The 17,567-nt window shown below is 42.6% G+C and overlaps 2 long non-coding RNA genes and 1 pseudogene across 2 annotated transcripts; all 3 read left to right on the forward strand.

Annotated features, from left to right (window-relative positions):
• The window catches only part of LOC125339648, a 260,868-nt pseudogene that overhangs the window by 99,000 nt on the left and 144,301 nt on the right, over positions 1 to 17,567 (forward strand).
• LOC125339655 lies at positions 2,172 to 8,052 on the forward strand. Its single transcript, XR_007208577.1, has 4 exons — positions 2,172 to 2,449; positions 3,810 to 3,893; positions 5,287 to 5,383; positions 7,930 to 8,052. It is a non-coding gene; the product is annotated as an uncharacterized LOC125339655 (long non-coding RNA).
• On the forward strand, positions 9,303 to 10,700 carry LOC125339661. Its single transcript, XR_007208578.1, has 2 exons — positions 9,303 to 9,754; positions 10,499 to 10,700. It is a non-coding gene; the product is annotated as an uncharacterized LOC125339661 (long non-coding RNA).

A 17,567-nucleotide genomic window follows, 5' to 3' on the forward strand; every position in this document is an offset into this window, starting at 1 on the left:
CTCTCTCAAAGAAAAATTTCAATTTATACTTGTATAAAAAATGGGATGAAATATCTAGTTTTATTCTTGTAAAGGCTCAGGATAATTAGTTTTGAAAATGACATTTAAACTGTCTATACTCATATGAACGCTGCCTGATCAGAGAACATAAAAAAGCAATGGATCATTGTATTTTGCCATTAAACTCCTCAAAGTCTGAATTACAAGCAGTTTTAAATGTCATTTAATTTTCATTAGCCCTTGAAAGGATGGTTGAATAATGACAATAAATAATCTTTTGAACTCTCTTAAGGTTTAAGGCTAGACTATTGAGAAGAAAACAAGACTACAGACTCTGGCTCTATTTGGGGGATTAAACACAGGCTCATTTCCATTTTGTCCTAAAACCTTATTACAATGACACTGAAGAAAATAAAGATTTTGGCACTGGACTGGATTTAACAAATGATGTAATCTATGTTGTAAACCTCGCAGGGACTTTTTTTTATTAGTATTAGCTAGAAAGTAGTAGGAGAATCTGGATGGAACCCTGCTTTCTTATAGGAAGGCCTGAAAGGCAGAGAGACTACGTAGTATTTTTTTCTTTTTTTGTCCATTGTGGGGCTTGAACTCTGGGCCTGGGTGCTGTCCCTGATCCTTGAGCTTCTCAGCTCAAGGCTAGGATTCTACCATGTTGAGTTACAGCGCCACTTCTAGTTTTCTGGCAGTCCACTTCTGGCTTTTTTTTTTTCTTGTGGTGGTTAATTAGAGATAAGAGTCTCATTTTGGATTCAAACTGTGATCCTCAGATCTCAACCTTTTGAGTAGCAAAAATTATAAGGAGAAGCCACTGGCACCAGCTCAGTCTATATTAAGCATACAGTTTGGCAATCACCGAATTTACTGTAGTTGTCAGTTTGTTGATATTTCTTTCAGTTACTGAATTAGAATAGATACTATACAATCTCATCATTGTGAAACACTTTTACTTAGCATACTATACAACCATTTAAAAATAAAGATTCCCACATACTGTAATAGGGACACCACTATGCAATTTCCATTTTTTAGCTTATTTACAATTTTCACATTCTTTTGCGCATTGCAATTCAATATCTTTGCCATAATATGGATCAAACAGGCACGTAAAATGAACTTGGATTGCAATCACGATGCTAAGGTGTCCTGAGATTGTGGTGGAGGACCTTGCTTGTGAACTTCTCGACTTATGGCTCCTTTTCGTCAAGCCCTGACTTTGTCTTTGTCGATACAGGAGGAAGTCAATCCATTAGTTAAGTAAGATGAGAACCTCAGTGGTTGGAATTTTTAAATTGAGACACTTGTGGCTTAGGAGGATTTGAGGAAGGCACATAGATGATTGAGGCAATCAGGTTGGGCTACACTCTAGAAGAAGTTGAAAGGAGAGAGGAGGAGGGGGTGGAGATGAGGAAGCAAGAGGCTCATTCACACTTCCTGTTCTGATTGTGTGTGTGTGTGTGAGTGAGTGTGTGTGTGTGAATGTGCCAGTCCTGGGACTTGAACTCAGGGCCAAGGCACTGCCCCTGAGCTGTTTTGCTCAATGCTAGTGTTCTACCATTTGAGCCACAGCACCACTTCCAGCTTTTTGGTAGTAATTAGAGATAAAGAATCTAAGGCACTTACACTGGGCTGGCTTTGAACTGCGATCCTCAGACCTCAGCCTCCTGAGTAGCTAGGATTACAGATATGAGCCATTGGCTCACAGAAACCTTTAAGACCGGATCTAGAAAAGCCCTGTGATCACTCTGAAACTCTTAGGCCAAGCTTGCTAAAGGTGCCTAGATGACTTTAATAAATGCATTCTATGTCGAGTCAATACTAAGCACTTTCTACTCCCATCATGGAATTCTTCAGTCTCCATTAACTTAAATCAGCTGGAATGGATTTCTGCTACTTTGGAAGAAAGATTACATCAACTAGGATCATATAAATGTTTTTTCCACCCTCTCTGATACGGCTGAATGATCATAATCATTCAGCTCATTCTAGCTTGAACTTACATCAGCAGTTCCAGCAGGGACCCATTTACATGCAAGATATGGTACCAGGTGCTAAAAATGATGCTTAGGTGAGTTACACACTGTCTCAGACATTCGGGAATTTACAAACAAGCATGCATGGCGGGAATGCTGCTGAATTGGATGAGCTAAGAAAGTTGTATATTTGAGTCTTACATCTATACTAATCTAATATTTTAGCCTTCTAGATAAAAAAGGGAAAAACCTAAGTTCCAATCTGGCTTTTCCAATTTTGTTCCTGTTTAATAGGAAAAGACAATCATCACCAAGGTTCTTACAATGATGGAGCTCAGATGAATGGCATTCAGCCAGAAGAAATTAGTAGGTTGCGAGAAGAAATAGAAGAATTAAAAAGTAACCAGGAACTTTTGCAAAGCCAGTTGGCTGAAAAGGACTCTTTGATTGAAAATTTGGTAAGTAGATGTTAAATTTAAATAAAAGATCAAGAATGATTCTTATTATCTTGTTTGATTGTATTGCTAGCTCCCATAAACTACAGGATCATATATTAAAGTTTTATGGTACAAGCTTTGGAATTAGTCTAAGTTTTAGTGCTTCCTAGATAATTGAATTTTTTTTCCCAGTTATAGGGCTTGAACTCAGGGCCTTTGATGCTGCCCCTGAGCTTGTTTTGCTCAAGGCTAGCTCTCTACCACTTTGAGCCACAGCTCCACTTCTGGTTTTTCTGGTGGTCAATTGGAGATAAGAGTCTCACTGACTTTCTGCCAGGGTTCTTAGATCTCAGTCTCCTGAGTAGCTAGGATTAGAGGAATGAGCTACCGGTGCCTGGCTGATAATTGAATTTTTATTTTTGCCATTCCTGGGACTTGAACTCAAGCCTGGGTATTATCTTTTTTTTTTTTCCAGTCCTGGGCCTTGGACTCAGGGCCTGAGCACTGTCCCCTAGCTTCTTTTTGCTCAAGGCTAGCACTCTGCCACTTGAGCCACAGCACCACTTCTGGCCGTTTTCTGTATATGTGGTGCTGGGGAATCGAACCCAGGGCTTCGTGTATACGAGGCAAGCACTCTTGCCACTAGGCCATATCCCCAGCCCCCTGGGTGTTATCTTTGACCATCATTGTTTTCTCTGTGCGTGTGCGCACACACATGTGCACACGCCCACGCATGCCAACAATGGGGCTGAACTCTAGGCCCGGTTGCTGACCCTGAGCTCTTTTGCTAAAGGCTAGTACTCTACCGCCGAAGCCACAGCTTCACTTCCAACTTCTTGTGTTTAATTGGAAATGAGTCTCAGAGACTTTTCCTGGATGGACTCCAAACTGAGATAATCAAATCTCAGCCTCCTGAGTAGCTAGGATTACAGGTGTGAGCCACTAGTGCCTAGTTTAAATAACTGAATTTTAAGCAACTTAGGAAGTCTGTTGAAACTCGTTTCTTCATTTTTTTCAATTCTAGGAATTAACAATTTTAATTCTTGACCTGCCAATAAGTGATGATGATGGCATTGACTATTTCAGAGACTTAAGTGAAATAGTATTTTAATTCACAGAAAGTTCAATACATCCCTGTTTGTATGTTTTTTCTCCTTAACCTCAGGTAAGTCCTTAGACTTAATAAATTATTTGATTTTTTTTTAGCTATAGAAAAGCAGTAGTTAATATATGTCATATTGAAATATTAAAATGAGAATGTTGACACAAAATTTTGGGAAACATCTAATAACATGTTACTTATATATGTACAGTACTGTTTTAGTTTTTTTCCTTTTTCTTTAGACTGAGTTTACTTCATTGTTTATTTCTCTGCTCTTAGAAATCTCCAACATCTGGCATGAATGAGCAGTCTTCAGCAACAGCCTCAGCTAGAGATTCTGAACAAGTTGCAGAATTAAAACAGGTAGTTTTCCAGGTTGACTTGGGTTCTTATTTGTTTTAATTATAATAGAGTCCCAGTCCTACAGTGTCATAATGTAGAGCTACTTCGATAGTAGTTGATAGACAGTAGTTGACAGACATTTGAAAATCTAAAAGTCTAAAAGTGGGTTTTAAATATATTGTATAGTGGTATTTTGCTTTTCTTATCTTTGTTTTTCATTGGTGTTGTTTTAACAGTTTTCAGCATCTCACCAAGATTATTTGTAGATATGTGTGTGTGTGTGTGTGTGTGTGTGTTTGTGTGTTTATTCCCCCCCCCCCCCAGTCTTGGGGCTTGAACTCAGGGCCTGAGCACTGTCCCTCGCTTCCTTTTGCTCAAGACAAGCACTCTACCACTTGAGCCACAGCGCCACTTCTGGCTTTCTCTGTTTATGTGGTGCTGAGGAATCGAACCCAGGGCTTCATGCATGCTGGGCAAGCACTCTACCACTAGGCCACATTCCCAGCCTCCTTTGGTTTTTAAAGTCCATTTTTTTCACATGTACGTCTGGAGACATATTAATGGTACTAGTTTCCAGTCCTTTGGTAATTATAGATGCTTGTGAATTGGGTACTTGCTTTCTCAATGTCCACTGGAGTTTTTTAATTTCTCTGTTCTTACTGTTCTTTACTTGTTCTGTTTCTCCTGTGCCAGCTTTCTTCCTTCTCTCTCCCTTTCTAGTTTTTCTCTTAGTAGGGAATAGAGGTAAACAAATGTGTTTAAATTTTGTTCTTTGTTTTTTTTTTTTTTTTTTGGTAGCAGTATTGGGGCTAGAACGCAGGGCCTAGGCACTGTCCCTGAGTTCGTTTGCCTTAAGGGTAGACCTCTACTACTTGAGCCATAGTGGCTCCACTTCTGGCTTTTTGTGGTTAATTGGAGATTAGTGTCTTATTCTTTCCCTGCCCAGGCTGGCTTTGAACCATTATACTCAGATATCAGTTATAGCTAGCCTTACAGGCATGAGCCACCTGCACCTGGCTTAACTTTTATTCTTGAACCCAAAGTTCAAGAGTAGTTATTTAGAATTAGATTCTAAAACTTGAAAGTTACGATTTTAGAGAGTGAGTACAGTCAAGAAAGGTTTTTAAAATCTCATTCTATAAATAGACAGCTTTTTTTTGTGGGGCTTGAACTCAACCTGGGCACCGACCTTGAGCTTTTTTGCCCAAAGCTAGTGTTCTACCACTTCTATCCACAACTGCATTTCCAGTTTGGGAAATCCAGTTTGCCCAAGCTGGCTTCAAAGCATGAGCCTCAGGTCTCAGCCTCCTGAGTATCTAGGATTACATGCATGAGCCATCAGTGCCCAGCTAATAGACATCTTAATTAAATTGAAAGTGTTTAATGTTACAATTCATTTCTTTTTGTCTCTTAGGAGGTGGCAGCATTGAAGGCTCAGCTAAACGCAGTCTGTAGAGATTACACGACTACAGACAGAAAAGCATGACTTACTACAGAAAACAGAAGCATTTGTAAGTTAATTCTCCTGTGCAAGGTGGTATGTTATTTCTCAGTGACCATAAAAAGAAATGGATTTATCAGTTAGTCGCTGTCTCTCTGATGGCTCACTGCCTGAGTCTTAGTAAGACAGGCTTCTTGCTCACGGTGGCAGCCATTTTGTACCTAGGCTCCCAGGTCAATTTATTCAGTTACTTAATGGTTTATTTATTTACTTATTTATTTTTGTTCTGGTCCTGGGGCTTGAACTCGGAGCCTGGGTGCTGTCCCTGAGCTTCACGGCTCAAGGCTAGTGCTCTCCCACAGCGCCACGTCTGGCTTTCTGGTGGGAACTGGAGGGAAGCGTCTCACAGAGCGTCCTGCCTGGACTGACTCCAAACCGCCCTCCTCGGGTCTCAGCCTCCTGAGCAGCTAGGGTTACAGAGGGGAGCCCCTGGTGCACGACTCCTCAGTGACTCACTGTGCGGCGGTTACACCCCTTGTCTATCCCTTTTGGTCCAAGCGGAGACTCTTCCTGCTGGTGTGACATTATCAAGAACCCTTCTGGCGTCCCATCCAATTCATAGACGTCTAAGCCATCAGATCAAATCCTCTGCAAATGCTTCTTGGCTCACTTCATCTCAGATTCTGGCCTGTGCTGCGTTGGGTCCATGAATCACTGTATAAATGGTTCTTTATATCCTTGAGATTTTTTCTTTTTGGCCAGTCCTGGGCTTGGACTCAGGGCCTGGGCACTGTCCCTGGCTTCTTTTTGCTCAAGGCTAGCACTCTGCCACTTGAGCCACAGCGCCACTTCTGGCCATTTTCTGTATATGTGGTGCTGGGGAATCGAACCCAGGGCCTCATGTATATGAGGCAGGTACTCTTGCCACTAGACCATATCCCCAGCCCCTCCTTGAGATTTTTTCCAGAACACAATCTAAGTGGGCTGAGCATTTTCAAAATCTTCAAGTTTCTGATTTCTTGTTGTTTAACCATTCCTTTGATTCCTTTGTCAGTTTACCTCCTGTTGTATTTCACTCCAAACACACTTCACTTTAAAATATTCTCCACTAAACATGAGTGTACCAATCCAGAGAAGTGGGCAGCAGTTGTGAGCTTAAGGACAGCAAGACAAACCCCGTCACTACCAGAAATATAAGTAAAATACGACTGTGTCTGTCAAACAGCAGAACATGGTTTCACTACGTTCTTTGCATCTTATACCAGGATTGCTTTTCCTTCAATTGTCCAGAAATGTTTTTCATTTCCTTCTCATCTCACCAGAAGCAAGCACCATAGCATTCACAGTTCTGTCACCATTTTCGCCATGATTGTGTGTGTGTCTCTCTGACTTTCTTGTTTTTTTTTTTTTTTTTTTTTTGCCAGTCCTGGGGTTTGGATTCAGGGCCTGAGCACTGTCTCTGGCTTCTTTTTGTTTAAGGCTAGCACTCTACCACTTGAGCCACAGCGCCACTTCTGGCTTTTATACACACACACACACACACACACACACACACACACACACACACGGTGCTGAGGAATTGAACTCAGGGCTTCATGTATGCGAGGCAAGCACTCTTGCCACTAGGCCATATTCCCTTATTTTTTGTTCTCGTTTTTTTTTTGCTAGTCCTGGGCCTTGAATTCAGGGCCTGAGCACTGTCCCTGGCTTCTTTTTGCTCAAGGCTAGCACTCTGCCACTTGAGCCACAGCGCCACTTCTGGCCGTTTTCTACATATGTGGTGCTGGGGAATGGAACCTAGGGTTTCATGTATACGAGGCAAGCACTCTTGCCACTAGGCCATATTCCTAGCCCCTCTCTAACTTTCTTTACAACTATTTTTTTGTATTCTCACCAGAATTGCTTTTAGTGTTCATATTTCTGTCAATAGTCTTGTTGAAATAACCTAGGCCTTGTCTAATGTGTACCTCAAAACTCTACTTATTATCAGTTCTAAAGCCACTTGCACGTTTTTAGCTGTTTGTTGAGTTTGGACCCCTGCTTCTGGTATTATCTAGAGAAAAGGTCCAGGGGAAACAGTAAAACTTTGATTTACTAGCATCTCCTATAGCGTTTCAGAAAATACTTGTGTTTCTTGAATTAATGGCATATTTGGCCCCATTTATCTATTTGGCACGGTAGTGTGGACTTACGGGAAGCTTATGAAGGAAAGTCTTTGCAAGGGAATCACTTGCTCTTGGGAGCTGTGGAAGGGCTGCTGGAACCGCCCTGAGTTATGTTGTGTTTCTTTCTTTTTTTTTTTTTTTTTTGGCCAGTCCTGGGGCTTGGACTCAGGGCCTGAGCACTGTCCCTGGCTTCTTTGTGCTCAAGGCTAGCACTCTGCCACTTGAGCCACAGCGCCACTTCTGGCCGTTTTCTGTATATGTGGTGCTGGGGAATTGAACCAAGGGCTTCACGTATAGGAGTCAAGCACTCTTGCCACTAGGCCATATCCCCAGCCCCTGTTGTGTTTCTTATTGGAAATGAAATTTCAAAACAGCAAGAAGATTAAATGACTACTTTGAGAGTTTATATTATTTGTAATTTTAAAGAATTAAAAAAAAATTCTACTTTCAGTCAAAATCAGTTCCTGTACAAGGAGAGAGTGAAAATGTAATAGCTGCTAAAACTACTGATGTAGAAGGAAGACTATCTGCATTACAACAAGAGACCAAAGAACTAAAGGTTGGCTTGGTTTTTTTTTGTTAACCTTTTATTTATTGTACATAATATGAGATAAAGTCCAAGAATTTGATTTTATTTTGTTTAATCTCTCAGATCTTTAGGTTTGTAAAGAAAGCAGATGGAGATATAGTTGGATTTCACATGTACATCCTTATTTTGATTACTAAAGATGACAGAGACAGTTTTTAAATGCCATTTTAAACAGTGGTATTGAATATAACAGGAATTTATAGGATTAGGAGTGCCGTATCATAGTAGAGCACTTGACTAGTATGGAAGGACCTAGGTTAGATCTCTTATCACTACACACACACACACACACACACACAGTGATATACGCGTACTGTGAAAGTAAATTCATTGAAAATTTAGCATCTAGTCACAATAGCAATAATAATTAGAAATACACCATCTGCAGACTTCCAATAAGACTGAAGAACACAGGAATATTAAACATAGGAATATCAAATTTGTTAGCCTATTGTGCTACAGAGACTTCAGGATAAATAACATAAAGAAAAGAATAAGATGACTTTTACTTTTTTTTAAAGTTCTAAAACATGGAAAAATGAAGATGATATACAATCGCACTTTTTGGATTATGGATTTTTTTTGGGGGGGGGGCAGTCCTGGGGCTTGGACTCAGGGCTTGAGCACTGTCCCTGGCTTCATTTTGCTCAAGGCTAGCACTCTACCACTTGAGCCACAACGCCACCTCCGGCTTTTTTTTTCTGTGTATGTGGTGCTGACGAATCGAACCCAGGGCCTCATGCTTGCTAGGCAAGCACTCTACTGCTAAAGCCACATTCCCAGCCCTGGTCAAAACATTTTTAAACAAAGGTTTTACTTGAAATGATTCTGTTTATAAAATTGAGGTTTTTTTTTTCTGTTGAGTTTTTTTTTTTTTTTTTTTGCCAGTCCTGGGCCTTGGACTCAGGGCCTGAGCACTGTCCCTGGCTTCTTCCCGCTCAAGGCTAGCACTCTGCCACTTGAGCCACAGCGCTGCTTCTGGCCGTTTTCTGTATATGTGGTGCTGGGGAATCGAACCTAGGGCCTCGTGTATCTGAGACAGGCACTCTTGCCACTAGGCTATATCCCCAGCCCCTTCTGTTGAGTTTTAATTCAGATATAAACTAGTCTTCTATAGTGTTTTGTATCTCTATGTACTCTTGATTGTTTGAAAAGATCTTTTTTTTAGCCTTGTAAGTAAGATATATAATATTCAAAAACTAAATTTTGGATATTCTGTACTGTTTTTACAATAACCATCTTTGCTGAATAGTCTAAAGATTTTCACGTTATTGGATATGTGTTTTAAAACTGTGCACCCACAACTCCCACCCCTAAATACTTCAGATTGAATAAGTAAAGCAGTTTTTCGTAGAAAGAAACTCTTTGTTAAACCCTCTGGGAGCATAAGTACTAATTTTAGATTACTAGACTATGTATAGATCAGTACTGCCCCCCCCACAAGGAAAAACCTTTCACCTCTCTTTCCTAGAATGAAAATAAAGCTCTGTCTGAGGAAAGGACTGCCATTAAAGAGCAGCTGGATTCATCTAACAGCACAATTGCCATTTTACAAAATGAGAGGGACAAACTAGAGTCGGAAATCACAGATTCTAAGAAAGAACAAGATGACCTCCTGGTGCTGCTGGCTGATCAAGACCAGAAAATACTGTCGCTGAAGAGCAAACTCAAGGACCTCGGCCATCCAGTAAGACTGAAATGACTCCACAAGAGTTTCTGTTCTGTTTGATGGAAGGCATATTTTTAAATTTAATGTAGCATAGAGAATCTGTGGCAATTACAGATAGGCGTGTGGGCTCATAAATACGGTACTGTCTGTGTTTCTCCACTGTTTCAGTAAGCTTAACTCACTTTCACCATTTGTAAATGAGCCGCTCTCTTGGGCTGGGAACCAGAAGGTAACTTGACTTGATGGCTCTTGTGATAACCAGACTTTGAACACCCATCCATGTCTGATTCAGATTTGTGTATAGAGAGATACAGCCATTCATCAGTGAAATTCACATGGAAAATGACAGGAAGCTAGACACCGAGGCTCGAAGCTGTAATCCCTGCTACGTGGAAGGCAGGGTGAGGGGGTCGAAGTCTGAGGCCCTCCTGGGTGAAGAGGTGGGCAGCACTCTACCTCAGCCAGTGACTGGGCACGATGGTGTGTGCCTGTCATCCCGGGGACGCGGGGAAGTGGAATAGGAGTACCTGAGCATAAAGTGACACTCTCAAAAAATTACAAACAGAAAATGGAACTGGGAGCGTGGCACAAGCGGTAGAACACCTGCAAGTGCAAGGCCCCCTTAGTACTGACAAACAGAGAAAGAAGATGAGCCTTGAGCAGGAGATCAGAGTCTACTATATTACTAGAATACAAGTTCATAGCATGTGTACATGTATCATGTGTACTGGGCTGTATGTTAAACTTTTGTTTTCCCTTTAGGTTGAAGAAGAGGATGAACTCGAATCTGGAGACCAAGAAGATGAGGATGAAGAAAATGAAGAGATCAAGGACCAGGATAGTATCTAGCGTTAAACTCTAGGAATGGTAGATGTTGTCTTGTTACTTTGAAGACAGAGTTTGAAACAGTGCTTTGTTTCCTTCCACCGAAAATAAAGATTTAGAAAACAAGTGGAAACATTCACTAATAAGACTTTTGATGTATTTTTTAAATGTTGCCACCCATGTTGAAAATGCTAAACCCCTTAACTTTATGTGGAACACATGTTTTATTTAAATTTCTGTGAAATTTCACAAATACAATTTGCCAGGATCATCAGACACCAGAAATATACCATTCTAAGGCATGTGGTCGGCAATGCTGTTTGCTTTCTTAGGTTGTTGGTTTACCTTTCAGAATTTGTGACTTGTAATACTAACACATTTGGAATCATTGTTTCTAAATTCAGCATTTGAGTTCTTCACGGATGACTTCCTTTTCAAGGGAGGAGTTTCCTTAGAGGCAAGACAGCCCTGATTCTATCCGCAGCCTCCCGTCTGACGTGACTCCCAAGATGAGCAGGACGGGGCAGTGTGGAGCGGGAGCTTTGCCCCTTGGTAGGGCTGCATTCTGTACCTGTGAAGACCTGAACACTGACTGGCACGGCGGAGAGGAGGATGGGTATGCGAAACGGGAAACATCATTGGTTTTTCTCTTTACTTTAAGCTCAACAAATAGTTAACAGATTATACGTTGACAGCTCATGCAACTCAGATTTTATCATTGTTAGATGACCATAAAACGTTCCTAGTTTTAAAAAGACTGGAACTATGATTTATATAATTTATTGGTATTTTTTGCTGAATAGGTTTAAGTAAGATAATAGATTTTTAAAAGCACATGAAGTGTCAAAAGTTTAATGTTTTCATAATAAAAATAGATATTATGTTCACTTAAACCCTGGTTATGGTTCTCTTTATGTTATGACAAAAAGTATTAATTCAACATATCAGTTTCTATGTGCAATGCATCTTGATTGGAATGACCTCCCTCTCTCTCCCTCCCCTCCCTCCACCTCACCCATGCTCTCGGAACGTATCTAATTTTTGGACAAGATTCATCTCTCATTGTTTTAAACAAGTGCAATTTACAGCCAATACCAGTCCTTACTGAAAACATGGGCCATATAATAGAGCTACAATTCATAAATTTCACTTATGTGCATCTCCAAGAGAACTGAAAACATGTGTCTTCAGAAGATCTTGCATGTGAATACTCCTAACACCATTTTTCATAATAACTTAAGGCAGAAGCCTCCCAAATGTCCATCAGCTGACAAATACATAAGCCAATGTAATCTGCCCATACAGAGTATTTTCCAAATATTTAACTTTTTAAAAAGGGTGAGCATGTAAGACTAAAAGCCAGACACAGAGGAATACACGTGTGTGTGTGTGTGTGTGTGTGTGTGTGTGTGTGTGTGTGTGTGATGGGGCTTGAACTCAGGGCCTGGGCACTTTCCCTGAGCTCTAGCTCAAGGCTAACACTCTACCAGTTTAGGCCACAGCACCACTTCCTGTGGGCTAATTGGAGATAATAGTCTTACAGATTTTCTTGCCCAGGATGGTTTTGAACTGCAGTCCTCAGATCTCAGTCTTCTGAGTAGCTAGGATTACAGACATGAGCCACCACCAGGGCCTGACACAAGGATCACATTTTTATGGTTCTGTTTACATGAAATAGTCATGATACTCTAATCCACAGAAAGTAATAACATTAATCTGATGCTGGAGGTTCATAAAGGACCTGTTACTTTACTGTGGTCTTTTCAACATCATCATCAGTCTTCCCTAGGAGTTTGCTAGAAATGCTACTGAATGTGTATTGCATTTTTTATTATGGGAAAATATGTATAGCATATTAAATCATGAAGTTCATTGGCATTAAACATTCACACCAGCCACTTGTGGCTTACACCTATACTCCTAGCTACACAGGAGGCTGAGATCTGAGGATCCTAGTTTAAAGCAAGCCTTGGCAGGAAAGCCCATGAGACTACCAAAAAAAAATACACCAAAAAACCAAAACCAGAAATGGAACTGTGGTCCAAGTGGTAAAGTAGTAACTTTGAGCCAAAAGGCTCAGGGACAGTGTTCAAGCCTTGAGTCCAAGCACTTCGACTGACACACACACACACACACACACACACCATTCACATGGCTGTACAACCACATCCCTTCATCTCCAGAACATTTTCATTTCACACACTGAAACCCTAAGCCCTTAATTGCCTTGTTAGCAGCTCCCTGGGCATGGTAAAGATAACTGGTTTACAGTGCGGTCAGACGCTAGGCTAAGCACTCCGAATGTCTCAGCAAAGGAGGCAGACCACAGGCTCTACTGTCCAGACAAACAGGCGTTTTCCTCGGGGTGGGTGGCGCAGGGTAAAATGGCGGCCCTGTGGGACCTGCCAGTCTAGATGGCATGCTTTACCCGTGTGCTGTTTCTATGCCCAGGAAGATCCCATTCACCTGTCTGGGATCTGATCATGTGTACTGAGGAAGGAAGGTGGCTGGTGAGTACAGTAAGATCCCCACTACAAACAGACCTTTCTTCCTGTGGCGTGAAACAGCGAATGCATCTAGTAAAGAGACTTGAGGAAACTGGGACTCTACTGTTGAACCTGGAATTTTAGACCCTAGGCCGAAATTCCACATGTCAGGTTCAGCCGCTAGACCTGTATGCCAAATAAAGAGATAGGCTGAGAGCCAGAGAACGGAGGTTTATGACATGACAGCTCTGGGGAACACAGGACCCTGTGGTGCCCAAAAATGAGTGGACACACAAGAGATAGAGGAGGTTTTGCCGATGTATTTTAGTTCTGCACCAAATAATTGTGCTGCTGCTGCGCTCCCCTGTGCTAAACAGGCACCCCAGGTGGGGAGGTCCACCTGGTTTCTATCCCAATCCACATTGTGAGGTCGGCCTTTTCCTTGTTACTAAGAAATCAGTCTTAACAATTTCTTTTCTTTCTTCCTCTTCTTTTTCTTTAATTAGTCGTGGGGTTTGAACCCAGGGCCTGGGTGCTGTCCTTGAGCATTTTGCTCAAGGCTAGCACTCTACCACTTTGAGCTGCAGCTCCACTTCCATTTTTTTGGTGGTTAGCTGGAGATAAGAGTCTCATGAACTTTCCTGTCCAGACTGGCTTTGAACTTGGATCCTCAGATCTCAGCCTCTTGAGTAGCTAGGGTTACATGGGTGAGCCACCAGAGCCAGACGAGGCTTACGATTGGTTATCAGGGTGATGGAGTGATATAAGGAAGTTAGAGAGCCCTCTTCCCGTCGGTGGAAGGCTGTCTTTTTGGAGGCAAAGGTGCACATTCTTCTTGTCAAGCTGGCTGGGAATGGGGCTGCTACAGGAGGAGGTTGATAATGTCTCTGTTCAAGGAGGAGATGGGGAGGGTATCCTTTAACTCCATTGGTAAGGACTTACACCCTGACATGGCTAGCTGGTCCCAAGCAACACGGATAACAGTTGCGATTGAAGTCAAGAAGCACATCATTCCAGGAAATACCCGACCCAGAACATATCCGTGTAGAAGAAGGATGGTGATTTGTGACACGCTGTAAGACATTTTACTGTGACCAAAAGAATTATGTTTTCCCGCACAGCCGTGGAAGGAGACAGGAATCACCAGCCATCTCCACTTGGCTGTCCCTGGCTTTCAGTTCAGAAGGGAGAATTGGCCTGGAGTGGGAAGGACTGCCTCTTGAACACTCCCAGGTCACTGTGTGTTCAGAGGTGGTCAGAGCCGGCTCGGGGGCCCTGGCAGTCGGCCGTCCCAGGATTCGTCAGTGACACTGGTTGGGGCTTGTTACAAGACCTAGAATCATTGAGCTGGGTGCTGGTGGCTCATACCTCTAACCCTGGCTGCCCAGGAGACTGAGATCTGAGGACTGTGGTTTGCAGCCAGCTCAGGCAGAGAAAAAGTCTGTGAGACTCTTTATCTCCAATTAACCAGCATAAAGCTGGGGGTGGAAGGATGGCTTAGAGCAAAACAGTCAAGGGTTCAAGCCCCCTGAGATGACGCTTGGGACAGAGGACACACACACAGCAAGGAGAAACCCGAGGCGCCGAGCCCTCATCTTGCTCCTCATTTTAGGCTGGAGTAAGGAGTCACGGTTCCCCATTAGAAAGCAGCTCTTAAACGTTGACAGCATCTATTTGTCTCACTGGAGACTTCATTCTCCTCAACAAGGCTTTCTTTCCTCCTTTAGGCCTCTCCGCGGAACCCATTTCTCTGTTTCAGATGGGGAGAGCGAGCAGGAAGGCCTGCGATGGAGTCAGCTGAATGGAATGGCGGCCAATCCTGGCTCTCCGGCCTCAGCCCAGGCGCAGCGGGGCTCAGAAGCTCTGCTGGACTGTGACTCCCCAGCCCTGCTCTTCGGCCCTGCGTATGTCTGGAGCTGGGAAGTGTGCAAAACCCTACATAACCGCAGAGGATAAATGGCCTAGAAGGAAGCGCAGCACCCTGGCAAGTTCCACCGGAGGAATGTGGCATTCCCTTGGTCAGGTCAGTCACTGGGAAGTTGGCTATGATAATCAGGCTACGTAGCGTGTACAGAGAGGGTCCTTCCAGAACCTACCACTTGGTGGTAAGCACAGGTAGGTAGGTGGTCTAGGGGTCTCTTCCCCTGAAGTTCATGTTTCCAGTGACCTTACAAAATCAGTCTCTAGCTGCTTGCAACTTCTAGCCACCATTGTAAGACAGAGTGACATCTAGTGGCTTTCAAATGCATTTTCACTGACATGTAGTGACAGGGGTTTTTTTTGGTTTTTGTTTTTTTTAAGGAACATAAAATTGGCTTGATTTCTAAATACGTGTTTTTATTGCATTTTCCCTTAGAAAGGCATCTAATGATCATAAGAAAAACTTCTGAAGATACTCAAGATTAATATCCTTGGTGATTAGGTTTCCAGAATTTCACTCAAATCTTTCCTGATGAATTATTTGAAGAGAAAGTAGAAGTCTCACACCTCAACCGCAAGGCTAGCCATCACCACGGCGAGTGGTAGATCATGCTTCTAAATGACTGCATAGTATTCCATATGGTGGGAAGAAGATCTTAATCAGGGACTGGGAATAGGGCCTAGTGGTAAAGTGCTTGCCTCGTGTACATGAAGCCCTGGGTTTGATTCCACAGCACCACATATATAGAAAATGGCCAGAAGTGGGGCTGTGGCTCAAGTGGTAGAGTGCTAGCCTTGAGAAAAAAGAAGCCAGGGACAGTGCTCAGGCCCTGAGTTCAAGCCCCAGGACATTTCTCAAATAAAAGTGAGGAAAATCCTGGGTGAAAGCAACCCATAGATTCCAGACCTGGTTGCGTTGTTACCGAGCCACATATTTGCCAAGTTCGTTACACCTCATTTTATTTAGCTTACAAATAACATGAGGTGGGGAGGGAATTTGGGATACTGATCAATGAAATACCTATTAAAATGCCATGAATAGATTCAGAAATGATCCCAGAGTTGTGAGTTCATAGCAAAATTGATATGCTTGGTTTTGAAAAGCAATCTGGCAATATGTATGGAGCCATAAAAGGGCCACACTAAAAATGCCAACTTGACTGGGCCCCTGGGTGCCCTGATAGTTGGTTAAGCTTGTGTCTGTGGGGTTGTCTCTTGAGGAATGAGTAGACGGAGTGAAGCAGATTGTCCTGCCTGAGGTTGGAGGCCTCCCCGAGTCTTGCTGACTGCTTGGGCTGGGCTGCAGGCCTTCTACCTGCTCAGACGTGGACACTGGCTGACCTCAGACCACTGGCCCGCCCTGTTCTCAGGCTCGAGACTTGGACTGGCTCCATGTGACCACTGGCTCTCCTGATGGTGCAGCCCAATGACCAGAAAGACCTGAGTTTCCATAACCACACAAGCCAAGTCCTTACAGTAGATGGACTCCTACCTGTATTTTTATATGGTCCGCTGGCTGTTTCTCTGGTAACCCAGACTCAGTACCTTTGGACAGTGTGCCTGAAATTTTTATCCTAAGAAAACATATACATATGTAATATATATGCATATCAGGGGCTGGTGTCTAATGCCTATATTGCTATCTACTTGGGAGGCAGGAATCAGGAGGGTTGATGTGTAAAGCTAGCCTGGGCAAAACAGTGTGCCTGACTCCATCTCAAAAGAGAAACTGAAGCATGGTGACACGTGGCTGTTATTAAAGCTACAATAAGAAGTGTAAATAAGGGGCTGGGGATATAGCCTAGTGGCAAGAGTGCCTGCCTTGGATACACGAGGCCCTAGGTTCGATTCCCCAGCATCACATATACAGAAAAAATGGCCAGAAGCGGCGCTGTGGCTCACGTGGCAGAGTGCTAGCCTTGAGCGGGAAGAAGCCAGGGACAGTGCTCAGGCCCTGAGTCCAAGGCCCAGGACTGGCCAAAAAAAAAAAAAAAGAAGTGTAAATAAGAGGATCGCAGTCCTGGTAGGCCGGGGGTTTGAAAATGCCAAATCCCCAGTGCAAAAATAACTGGAGCTGCCAGGTGCAAACAAACAAAACTGCTCTATGCTGTACACATGGTTACTAATCACAGTGCTATTTACAATCATGAAAACTGGAAACAAAACACATGTTTAACAGCTGAGAAGCTGAATAGATCTATTTGAAAGAAAATTACTGAGGCATTAAATGAATTATTTTGAATACTAGCAATATGAGAAAACACTTAAAATTCGATGTAAATCTATTTAAGCATAGAGTATTAAATTATACAAGTATATAATTACAACAAGTAAAACATAGTAAATAATGTATTTATAAAATTATAAATACAGTGGGCTGGGAATATGACCTAGTGGCAAGAGTGCCTGCCTCCCATACATGAAGCCCTGGGTTCAATTCCCCAGCACCACATATATAGAAAACGACCAGAAGTGGCGCTGTAGCTCAAGTGGCAGAGTGCTAGCCTTGAGCAAAAAGAAGCCAGGGACAGTGCTCAGGCCCTGAGTTCTAGGCCCAGGATTGGCAAAAAATAAAATTATAAATACAATTTTTAAAACTT

The sequence above is a fragment of the Perognathus longimembris genome, chromosome 1 (genome assembly GCF_023159225.1).
Source record: "Perognathus longimembris pacificus isolate PPM17 chromosome 1, ASM2315922v1, whole genome shotgun sequence".
Taxonomy (NCBI): domain Eukaryota; kingdom Metazoa; phylum Chordata; class Mammalia; order Rodentia; family Heteromyidae; genus Perognathus; species Perognathus longimembris.